The sequence below is a fragment of the Diorhabda carinulata genome, chromosome 3, assembly GCF_026250575.1.
Source record: "Diorhabda carinulata isolate Delta chromosome 3, icDioCari1.1, whole genome shotgun sequence".
Classification (NCBI taxonomy): Eukaryota; Metazoa; Arthropoda; class Insecta; order Coleoptera; family Chrysomelidae; genus Diorhabda; species Diorhabda carinulata.
Window position 1 is genome coordinate 26,012,350 of NC_079462.1, and position 13,295 is coordinate 26,025,644.

The following is a 13,295-nucleotide window of genomic DNA, read 5'->3' on the forward strand; positions in this document are numbered from 1 at the left end:
TATAGTAACAGCGCTTATTGTCGCATTGCCCTTTCCAACACTATGCGATGTGTTTGGTTGTTTTCGTCGCTTTTATTGAAAATTTATCATCTGTCAGGTCTTCTGAGTATCCCAAACGGTTACAATGACTATAAAGCTTTTCTTTAGTCTTCTTAGGCTTTTACAACTATTATACTGTCATGTACCATAAGGCATTGTAAATGTCTCTTAAGATTTTATTCATACATTTTTCTGGTTGGCATGCCGGCAAGTTTTCCATATTGTTTGTGCCTTTTTACCATTATTGTTATGCATCTAGTTTCAAAACTAATCCTTTTGTTGCATATGTATAAGAGAGCATCCGTTCGATTTTGTTTTTCGGTCCGTCAAATCGTTTTTTTTTCTTTTAGTTTTATCAACTGTATTTTCTTATTTTCAGTTTCTTAAATTGTCGAAATTCATGTGTCACTAAGAAATATGTCTTTGTTGTTGATAAAGTAATTTGTTAACAATATGAGGGATATAAACGAAAAAATGAGTTGGGGCGACACAAAATTAAATGAAAATGAAAACAACTGGAAACTCCAAATTTTTGAAGAACGTATTGAAAAGTTTGTAGAGAACTATTCGGAAAAAGTATCCTGAAAATTGGACCAAACTCTTCATTATGACAAATCGCCTCTGATTGTTTCTGTCTGTACTCGTTCACTTATTTTTGATATTGAGAATGGTGCGATAGAGCAGATGGAGGACAATTCAGGAAAAGCTCTTGAGTACTGTACCCAGTCTTAGTTTCAACTGCTAGTAAACGGCAGTAATTGGAGTTCAAGTCTTCATTTTAAGACCGTTGTATCGGTAGTTCCTTCATGTTAAAGAGTAACATTATGAATAAACAATGCAAAGTTTCTCTGAAGCAACATATTTCAGTTAATATGGAACTTTTGCATATTTCGCAAATTCCTCAATTACATTTCTACTTAGCAGTGATATGGATTCCGACGATTTTAATTTGAACAGGACCTCGAAGGCTTATAAATTTTCATAGTAAACTGCAAAAAACTCCCATACTATTAGACGAGAGTCTTCGTTTCTCTGTTGAATGGAATGACATATACAAATGACCAAAGTTATTGCTATCAAAGCTGACCTAAATTATTTACTTTTAATTGTAGAAAGCGAGAGTTTCCAAGAACAGAAACTGAAACTAATTTCAGCAAATAATGTTCATAAATAATAAAGTTTTGGTCATTACAGACACATCATAACCCAAGATATGAATAATGAACAATAGTGACTCACATAACTACAATTATGAGAACCCATTATTTGATTAAACGCTTATGGAGTTAATTTATAATAACAATGTAGAATATTAACATATTCGATGTGTGAAATGAAATAGAATGAGATTAATTTGACAAAAACAAATTGAGCTATATTTGAAAAATTGATGACGAAACGAAATACAAACTTTTTCTTACAACTGGGTACGTTAATTTTCAATACAATAGTGGTTACGACCTTACCAACAGGTATTACTGAATTATTTTATAGTAATATACCTACTAATTAATTCCTAGTCAAAGTAGATTATGAAAACTGAATAGAACAGAGCACGTCAGACGGAAAGTTTCACATCTGAATAAATTATAACTTCATCCCTTGCAGAAAGTTTGAAATATACACGGTAAAATAATAACGAGTGGATTTCCAGGTGGTGAATATTAAGAGTTCACAAACAATACCATTTAGTCAAGAGTTGTTGACGTTTAATCGATGTAAACTCAGATAGTTGTTTATAAAAAGATGCGTAGCATGGGCATGGGCTTGACATAATTTTAAGCGATTGTTTGAATAATAATTTAAATTATTTTGCCCTGGATCTCACTCTCTTTCTTACTACATCCAGTATTGAATATTCTTATTTTGATCAGCACTTGTCATCCATTGTTTTCAGTGACTGCCATCAAAGCTAATCTACATATTCCAATAGCTGTTTAAGTTGTTGCAATATGCCAAAATTATTTCGATATTATTTAATTAGATGCTTCTTAATATTGAATACATCGAATCGCCGGCGAATATTCGTTCAATACTATCAAACAAGGTTATATACCTTATATTGGGAATTATAGTTGTTCAAATCGAGCTCTGTTCACCCTGTATTTTATGGGAGGTCAGCTCACATTTAATCACTTCTTATTCATAGCTTATTATATACAATTTCGACTTTTCTTCACTATTTCTTTATATCTGTTAGTTTCTCTGTATGTGTTAGTTTCAATCACGTATCCCTATACTGTTCATATCCTATACTGTGATCTTCCCATCTACTTTTTGGTTTTCCTAGTAGTTTTTTCTTATTTGTTCTCTATTCTCTAATGTTTCTTATCCCTTGTCGTTTTTCCGTTCTTTTAATGTATCCTCATTTTCTTATATATTGTTAATTTGTTAGTTCACAAATCTTCATTATTTTCAGCTTTCATAATTCCATCAATATTCCTAATTATTCTCTTTTCATTCATCATTAGGTGTTCTTCTATATTAGTACCCTCGCGTATGTATCTACTAGCCCACATGAATTCTTTGTCTTATTTCGTGGTTTATATAATTTTTAATGCTTATTATCTTCACTATTTAACTTCTTGATCCCAAATTTACAGTACATTTTCAGCATTAAGAATTAAGTGAAATGAATTTACGCTTTTGATGAATTGTCAGCATTTAGTTTAGCTAAAATAGCCAACCACTTAGTAGAGCGTTTTGTGAAACGTTTTACATCGGCTTAAATTTCGAATCATTTGTAGGATGAGAAAATTATTCCCTATGTCCCGAAGGTATACATACATTCTCTTACATCACAATAATTCTTGACACATACGAAAACTTTACTTTTGGATTTATCTCCTAGTACTATTCGAACCATGTACAGGGTGTGACCGTCTCTAGGATGGGTAGAAAACTGAAAAATAATTGAGATTTGCTTAGAAAAAAAAAATTTAATTACGCTATCCGCATTCAACAGAAACGGCATTGATGAAACAAAAAATGAGATCAATTTGTTACGATTTTGATGAAACTAATGGCAACATTGTAATAAAATTTGATAATAAAATGGTTAATAATAATAATTTACTAAACAAGCCCATATTTTTGTCAATATTCTACCTAATCTAGAGACGGAATCATTTTTTTTTATTCTGTATTCTATATCCTGTATTAAAGTATGCCAACACTGTTAGTTCTACCTAGAGAGTTTCTGAGAATACATAAGTCAATTGGTTAGGTTACGTTAGTCAAGGGTTTTAGAAAAATCTTGAAAATCCATTGTCCCTAATATGAATATTTCAGCCTCATTTCACATAATTCGTTTCTAGTTTTTTCAATTACTCTCGAACTGGAAATTTCAAACTTTTATGAACTAATTTATAGCTTTCTAGTGTCGGTAAGCCGGAAAATGCCTAGCTCTTTAAATAAGTTGTTTAAAAGTTCTTATAAAATCAGTTTCATGTGTCTTGGAACTGTGCACAAATTTGTTCTGGAAACATGAATGACCCCTGAAATTTATTGCATAAACTGTACAAATCCTCTACGGAAATTAATTAGGTTCATTACTCAGTCAAGCTCTGCCAGATTTTCATGCCCCTACGAGCTGTGAGTATAGAGCGGCTTTTGTTGTGATAAAAGTACAACCGTAAAACTTATTAATACAAAATAGTAAATAAAAAAATAAGTATATCAAAACATTTTTGCGCACGTGAATTATGAATATAGAATGATTTTGCAAGTAATAAAGACAAAACAATATAAGTAAAATTCCTCCGTGTTGGAACACCTTATAAGATGAAAATTAAAAAATATGTTCAGCGTACTGTTTACAGTATGGTTTTTAATTGAATTGAATCAAAACCTTAGCCTCGGCGGACACAACCTCAAATGAACATGAAAGTCATTTAAATACCTTACCAAATACGTCACGAACGTATTTAGCTAGAATGTACCACGTATTAACCGTCCAAAACTCTTCCTAGCCTGCTACTTTTTTCTAGTTAGGGTAGAAAACATGTATAAAATGTCCTCACTTAGTTGTCTTGAATTGAAACGAAAGCACGCAAAAAAAAGGTTCCTGGAAAATGATAACTGACGAGGGTATAACTTGAGGAAAGAAACAAATTAATAAAAAATAATTAGGATCTTTGGCATGAGCTACATTGATGCTCCTGGTAGTTGCCATTTTATGTTTCCTTTTTTTCCTTTCAACGACCTCACTAGAAGCTGGAAGACCAATTGGCATTCGATTGCTGTCTCTTGTGACTTCAGCTTTTCTTTTGACCATTGTACTAAGATGTAAATGAATAGCCTATTCTCGAACAGTGAAGAGATAACCATAACCGCTGGTAAAAGTAAGTAATTTCAATAAATATTTGTTGATGACTCCTCCGGAACAACCAATTTGTTCGCGATTGCGATTACGTAGGTATAAAAATTGTATGATTTGGAGAGAATTCATGCAAAAGATCAACATTTGTTGGATAATTTCAGACGACCAGTATATCAGTGACGTGCAGTGCAAATTTTGAAAAGGTGGGCAAATCTATAAAAACACTTACGAATATATTCACCTAATCAACTCAAACCTCACATAAAATCAATTGGAATGACATATTAAGGTCAGTTTATCGAGATTTGTTCATTTAATAACAAAAAATGTGTAACTTTTCCTTTTAGAGTATGTATATGAATGCGGTGAGCTCTAATCCAAAGTACGCTAAATTTCCAAGATACCCTTTAGTATGCTTTAGTAGAACTTTGTTGAATTCTTGATAAAACCGAATTAAAACTGAACCCTTATTCGTTCTCAAACTACTAAAGAAACCGCGGAAACCAATTCATAATCGCATACTTAGTATAGGGACAAAGTTTGGTAACGCTACTCACGTTAATAATTATTGTTTATTGTAGCTTTGGTACAATAGATGACGTTGAAATAAATTGTGAATAAACGTCCATTTTCTTTATTATCGCCCTTATAGTGAAGAGTAATTTGACAGTTTTCATTTTTTACTACTTCATAGGTAAATTCTTATGGAATTAGTATTTGTATTTTCAAATATTTTTCGATTTTAACTAAGTCAAGTAAATAAAATTGATAATCCTCTTATCAACTTAACTTAATAATCGGCGTACACAGTTGGAAGCTTGAATAAACTTAATGTACATCTATTGGTCTATATTTTATACTCAATGCGTTTTTGACCATATCTATCCAAAACATGTTCAATTGCGGACCAATCTGCAAGACACATTTTTGGGCTATGGTTAGTACGTAGAAGATTTTGCCTAAATGTCTCCTGAACTAATATACTTCTCGCTTCATAACCTTGATGACTTCACAAATTCTTGATCCCAAATTTAGCTTGTCAGCTTCTCACATTTTATCCTCGCCTCATTGAAGATTCTGACAGATAATCTGGTATAACAATAAGTTTAATACATTTAGCAGGAAAATTTTACTTCCATTGTTTCCTGTCTTAAACCAGTATATCATTAAGTTTATACATTTCTTTCTTTTTCAATTTATCTGTGAACTCCCTAATTTGAAATTCGATGATTTTTTAAAATTACTATAATACAATAAACTTAATTGACTGGGTTTTCTCTCTTTTGGAAGATACAAGATTAGTAACTAAATCGTAATTATATATTTCGATTCGGAAAAGCTGTTTCTCAAAAAACCTCATGCACTACAAAACACAACAATACATAGATTCACAAATAACAATGTAATTTGTGAATCCAATATTTCAGTGTTTTGATGTAAATGAAGTTTTATTTTATAAATAGATTTACAAATTAAAATATATAATTGGCGCAGTCAGTAGAATAATTACGATGTTGCTATGGTGAAGGTTCTATGTTAATTGATTGACTATAATTATACTGATTATAGTCATTATTTCTAGGATAATTTAATTCATTTTTGTTATTATTATTATATTGATAATGGTAGAATTATTTGCCAATTTATTATTATATTGATTATTTCTATCATTTGTCATTGATTCTATATTATTATTTCGAGTTTTGGGCTCATAGAACTGGCAGTAAAGTTCCTCGAAATTTTCAAACTCGTCAACATAGTATAGGTTTCTTTAAATGCATGTTGTTTTTTATTGTGCCTGAACATTCTGCCACGATTGTGCTCAGAGCAGTTTTCTCACAGTGATTAGTTTGGCATTTTTTATCAGTTTCGCTTAGACTAAAATTATTACTTTGTTATTATTGTTTGACTTTTTAATAATTTCAATCTATTTTCCAAAGCTACTAAATTCCATTTTTGAACGGCCTTGTTCCAGTTAATTCCTGTAAAATACAGTCTAGGTCGTGTGTATCCGCAAAACATTGTTTGAGTGCTTATTTTATTTTAGGCCACACCAAAACCTCAGCTTTTCCGATTGATTTCTCCTAAATACAGGTTCATATAAAATTAATGACTTTTGTATTTGCCGTCGTATGAATCTGAATTATTACTCTTTTTTTATATTTTATCTATTAAATCTGGCAAATAAATTTTTTAATTTGTTCATAAAAAATAAATATTTGTATGTAAAAGATAAGGAGAAGAAAAATACAAAAAAATATGGAACATGGCACTTACAGGCTATCTGAATGCTGGCTTGTTCCCTCATGGGTTGTAAGTTTTCACACTATATATCAAAATATTGAGTCAAGTTTTTTATATCGACGTTGCGTAAAAATACACGACCGCATGAATCCTACTGGGACTGCGCCTATTATACATTTCGATTCGGAAAAGCTTTTTCTTAAGAAAAGCAGTATTCACAAGAAAATACTAAAACATATCACAAATTACACTATTTATAATAAATCAGTTATGTTAATTGATAAATTTTGTTGTTGTAAATGAAGTTTGAGTCGAATTACTTTTAGAATAATTATTTTCGGCTATCTAAAATAAAAAATATTGGTTTTGAATTATATTCATTCAGTTAATTCTCAACATTTGAAAAAAAGGTATGATAGTTTATTTGGTTTATAGACGATCTGAAGAGGAAGATAAAATCGATGTATGCCTGTCCGACACTTCAGCTTACAAGCAAGTCTGTGTCAGTGACATCATAAACTACATATACATACAGCTGAGTGGATTAGAAGTGATCATTATTTTCTCAAAAGTAATAAATCAGTCGGGAAAGTACGCCCGCGATTTACTGAAAATTGAAAAGCGGTGATAAATGACTAGGTGTTCATCATACGAGAGTCATCTAAAAGAGGTCGATGTATCACGAGAAAGTAGAAAAATTTAAATTAGATCTGACAACTGCATGAAATTTTATCCATCTGTCGAAAGCAAAACAAGAAATTCAGAATTTGATAAGACCGTAGGTTTACTAAAGTGATTTATTAATGTTAAAATTATGTAGATTCTCGAATATTATGGGCATTAATGTGGTTTTGTTATTTTGTGAAATTTTCTTTACGCGTGTCCATGTTGTGAACATTATCATGAAATTTGGATACCGAACATTTCAAGTTCTGTCGGAGACCTGATGCAGATTTCACGTTAAAAATATATTTCATGATAAAATCATCGATTTCCTTAATTTAACCACTTTTATAACGTGATGCAAATTCATTACACTGCACTTTATTTCGTAACGGCTATACCTATACTTTGTCTAGCTTTGTTCTCTTTTACTCCACTTTTTTATTTCTACTATAAACAATAATAGCTCCTAAGTAATAACAGCAGTCTCGTCTGCAAATTTGAATACTTTTGGGATCTCATAAGTTAAGATAACGTAAAGTATAGGCCACGGAACTCTACCGACCTTCCATATCTTCAATTGTCGAATAGTTTTTTTCTGTTTCATACGGAACAGTGTTGCAGATACCTATTATATGGACCATTCACTTCGAAACTATCAATTAACTAAAAGTTTTCTATGACTTTTTGTTTATGGAACTGAAGCCTAATGACATAACCCAATATTGTATGACAAATTCGCCAAATTTTCCAGAAGTTTCATAATTGCTTACCTGAAAACAAATATCACTTATTTAATTGCCAGCTCATATTTTTTATTGATGTTGATCTATAACCTTGTATTTTTTTAATTGAACTGATATTTGATGGCTCATAAATTTCTGACTTTCATCTCTTTATATTTTATTAATCGGATAAACAAAACGTTAATTCCAAATCAGTAGTGATATTTTTATGATAGAGACCATGAAAAATATACAATAAATTTTATAAGAAACAATATTATGTTGATTATACATTACCAAAAACCTTAACCTAAAAAAATTTATTCAATTGTAAATGTTGATGTAACATTTTTGTGTAGGCGTAATTTTAAATTATCTCTTCATGCAAAGACGGATTGTCGCTTAGATAAACTAGACACGTGCTTGAAGCTCGCTTAAACTATTGAGAGTATTAGTTGAAATAATCCCAGTAATTACTCTGCCTGGCGCGCATTCACAACCGGCCTCAGAAGACTACAGTTTGATTATCGAAAGATAATTCACAGTTCATAATTGGGTAGTTATGCACGTATACCTTATAATTGGCCCCTCGTGCACCATTTAAAATTATCAACAGCCGTTGTCCTTAAAAAAATCATTGGTTTAACCTTCTCACATCACAAGATAAACTGCAAGGCCTGCTCAAGTGTTTGAACCTCGCTCTTGTGGGTGCTGGTTACTCATCGATGACATGATGTGTCGTTTCTTCTTACTCCATATAACAGCGTCATTCCTGATCATCCATGATGCCTATAGTCTAGAGATGGTGTCTTAGATGACCATGTACGATGAAAAGACCAGTGACAGTCGAATTTCGCGTGTATCTAAGTGTATCAGTTGATCGATAAGAGAGGAAGATCTTCACTTGTCTCATACCAGTTGTTTCCATCCATCCCCATAATGTTTGTCTTGCGAACGGACTAGTGAGAAATGTTATAGCTATACTTTTGACTTCAACAATAAGGGGTTCTAAACCCATTAGTAGACTAGCTGATCGGAATTTCGCAAGAGAATGCCGCTCGTGGTTGCCTTTGAGGCTCGTCGGATCTAGCTTCCAAACGAGCTGAACCTTGTAGCCACTTCAGCACACCATTAGGGCTTTAATACCAGCTCTGCTGTATGAGCAGATACAGATTACTTCGGTTTGGAAGACGATATTATGTTTTCAAGCGGGTAAAATTTACTTATTTTCAAGTGTCTTTCGCAAAATCTATTCATACTGGAATCATCTATGTACTATGTACTATGTACTAGTACTATGTACTATGTACTCAGTGGTTTTTGCCTTCAATGCCTTCAATGCCTTATTAAGAGTAAGATATTAAACTTTTGCTTCCCGTTCACATTGCCCCGAAATGTATGATTAGGTTAGAAGGTGGAAGATCCAGTAGGACTTCAAGAGGATAGTTGACCGTACGCATGGATCCTATGATAGTGTGATATATGCGATGTTGAACTCTGTCCAATGGGTAGGAAGTTTATATACAACGGAGGATCTTTAGTGAAAGACTCTATGTACAACTTAAGGATTATCTGCATACGCAGAGCTCACAGGTAGCCTTTTTCATTTCGGTTCGTGACATACTATCAGTTGTTGACCTCCAGATATATCTTGAGTTAGTGTGATTGTTTAACTGTGGATATAACGGCATCAAATAGTATGTCATAAATTATTCGACGGCTTATGAGAAAAGTTCTATTAACGCAAATCGACTGAGGTGGTAGTGACTAATGAACATGTGACCTGGGATATTGAATGGAGGGGATCCTACTTTCCATAAATTAAGCGAGATATTCTTATAGTTGGCTCTTTTTCGAAAGACCAGAAATTGAAAAGCAGTATAGGAAGGTTGCAGATGGTACAGTTACTGTTTGGGAAGACGTTTGTTTCAATATGCTAAGTTTATTTGAACGCTAAGCTGTTTGACTGGAGTTCTATTTTGAGATGGGAAAAGTATGTAATGCGTTCTCGCAATAATTGATCGTTCTATTTATGCTTTAGAACTGAGCATCAGTACACAGCTTTTTTAGCATAGCCCAACTAGATATGGTTCTATATATGAATGAGTATACTCAAATATATACCTTGATAATCTAATTATATTTAATTTTCAATATTGCAATGTCTCCCGCGTTTTCTACAAGTAATAATAAAACCTCTATGCAAGTTGATTAACATTTATGAATGCCGTCAATCAAAATTTGTCTTCCCAGTATTCCCTACAATAACCTGCTCTTTTAAAACGTTTATTGTAATCTATATACAAAGTAAGCGAAGCTTATAAAAATAACGATTTATCCAGATTCTCCTTCAGTTCATTTAAATAATTCATATCCAACGGAATAGCCTTCGTTTTGGATTCTGAAGTAATAAATTTTTATAATGGCACCTAATGGATTTTTTTACTCCTTGTCTCTTCTTCTATCTCGAATTAGCATGTCAGATAAGTGTTCAGTATCGAATAAAACTTCTGTTTTTATAGATTACAAATATGTGTTTTGAGAAACTTCTTCATAAAGTACGTCCGTTTAATATACATTTGAACTCACCAATTATAGATAGTAGTTCTATGAGATGATTGTCTTCTATTCAAGTACATCCAAAATCTTTTAGATGATTAACGTTTAGTTTTTTTCATTGCTCCAATTGAAATCATACTCTGTTTATTAAATCAATTGAATCAATTTGATATATTGTTAGTGTAATATTACAGTCTTGCTCTTTGAGTTTTACTATGATCATATTTCTATTCCGTAATATATTTTAGTACTGTAGCCTAACTTGGGTGTTCTGATTGATTGCATTATATTAGACAAGTGGAGGCCGAGATTTAGGCCAGCAATGACTCTTAAATATCGAGATCCAAGAAAAAACTAAACCTAGCTGAAAGCGCTATCTGTCGTTTCGACTGTCCTGTAATTTCATTTTCATATTCATAGGCACAACAATGCTTGAACACTACTCAACACTCTAGTGTTAAGTGATGTTTATGATCTGTCACTTTTTCAGAATTTTTAGCTCCTTATTTTGTCTTACTATATCAAATAATGCTTCACGCATATCTAATTCATTGATAGAACCAAACTGAGTATTTTTTTATTTCTTCATCAATTTTTTTTATATTCTCTATTGTAAATTATTCTGTCTGAAATATTTTTAATACGTATATCATAAGGCTAAAACCTCAATCAATTTGGTAGGATAATGTCTGTCAATTTTATAAATATTATTAAACAAGCAGCTCAAGTATTTCTTAGCGCTCTTAATCTACCTTTACTGCTTTTCTGTTTTTAGCGTAGTTTATTGCCCTAGACACTTCGTCTCCGGTGTTACTAGGAACAGTTGTTACTCGAACGAGACGACATTTATTCGCAAGTTAGTGGTGGTAATGGTTAATTCCAATAAGCACTTTTACAGAGCAACCAGAACGTATTGGTTTGGGCCAATTTCACTTCAAATATCTTTGTGATGAAGAGGAAGAACCGACTTTGCAGTTTAATGTTGACATCGATGAGAGAAACGGACAGAGCATTAATTGTTATTGACCTACGATGTGACATTGCTTAATTCAACTTGTTATTTTTTAAAAGAGGTATCTAGCATTTGAATTTAGTTCATGACAAAGTTGGTCTTAATGGGCAAAACAGATCTCTTCAAAAACGGCAGTACTATGAGCTCAGCCAGATAATTACAGAGAAAACACAGTATATTAACGAGAAAACCAACAGCAGACTAGCCTTCAAGGAAGTGAGCCCATATCTCATTCGATGATAAAATAAATATATTAAAGAGTTCAGGTAAGATGGGTCAGAAAAAACAAAGACAAAGAAGAGTCCAAATAGATAGAATGCCCGATGATAGACCTCTTGAAACAACAAACATGGAATATGTTGACAAAACGAAAGTGTGGGAATCTATCGGTACATATAACAAATATGATTTGAGCTTTAAAGAACATAGATGAGAAATATGTCCAATGTATGTTACAGTAAATTGTAGCTTGGAAATGTTTGGGAAATATTTTTATTATTTCGCCCAGCACCAATTTACACTTACAGCGAAGAGAACACATATCCGCATTGCTTGGATAGACTACCTCGTGGTTTGAGGAGAAACTTTTATATTTTCGTAGAACATTTTCTTCGCTAAAATTACCATCACTCAACTAGATTGATGAATCCTATTAGATTGTGGACTATCAATAGTAAAACAATTGTCGAAGCCGTAGAAGCATGCAAGATGTCAAAGATTCTGGGGGTCCAATTGAGATCTCTATAACCAAAAAACAATTAAACAATTCACGATATTCTCCGTTTGGGAGAATGAGTGGGAGGGATTGTTAAAACCACAGGCATCTAACATAGCTCTTTGGTTCCAATTCCAATAACCACCTGAGCATGAGAGAGCTCACTTCAGAAGTTGAGTGGTACGTTTGCTCATAATCCACCACAATCGTAATCATTTGACAACCTTGTGTTGTTTCACACCATACATACAAGAGACCCCACAGCAGTAGAACAAATGGATTTCAACAAGTCAATAATTGAAGATGAGTTTGTCAGCTAATTATTTCATACTAACTGTTGGTTGTGGTATGAACCATATTTTTTGCTAGCTTGAAAAAGGTAACACAAACTATGATGCCAAATTATTAAGTCCATTTAATATAGATTTGGAAGAAAAGATAGTATTTGGCGAAGAAAAATGTACTTGAATGTACCAGTTGCAAACATGTGCAGTTTAGGCACTAGAGACTGTTAGTTGTTCTCAATCTAAAAGAAATAACTTAGATATTTGGCTCTAAAGTTGAAATAATCTCATAATCAAATGCCCTATAATCTCTGTTTCATTTAAAAAGAGGATTCATGAAATTTGGAAGTATCAGAGGCATGTTTTTGGATGCGATATAATTTTATGAATATTTGAATATTATGAAGCTTCCCCAATATTAGACCACCAGAAACACAATTCTGAAAAATACGCATGTTTAAAAATGCTATTATCAATCCGCATACGTATCTTTGCTAGTTACAAACATGAAATTGGCTATGAAACAGTGAAAAACGAGCGGCTGGATATTTGTAATGAATATTAAACTCGAAATGTACGTACAAAATACGTGGTGAAATTATGGTGATGCGTGATTCGACACTACTAGTTTAATTTTTTTTCATGAGATTAGCATTTTCGATGAAGAGAAGCAAAATCTAAATAGAATAATGAATAGTTCATTCCAAACTTCTCAATTTTTAAGATTGATAGA

General features: G+C 32.4%; 1 protein-coding gene across 5 annotated transcripts in view; it reads right to left on the reverse strand.

Moving 5' to 3' along the window:
* Positions 1-13,295, reverse strand: part of LOC130891862 (peripheral plasma membrane protein CASK) — a 378,618-nt gene that overhangs the window by 64,218 nt on the left and 301,105 nt on the right. The gene's annotated exons all lie outside the window — the stretch shown is intronic.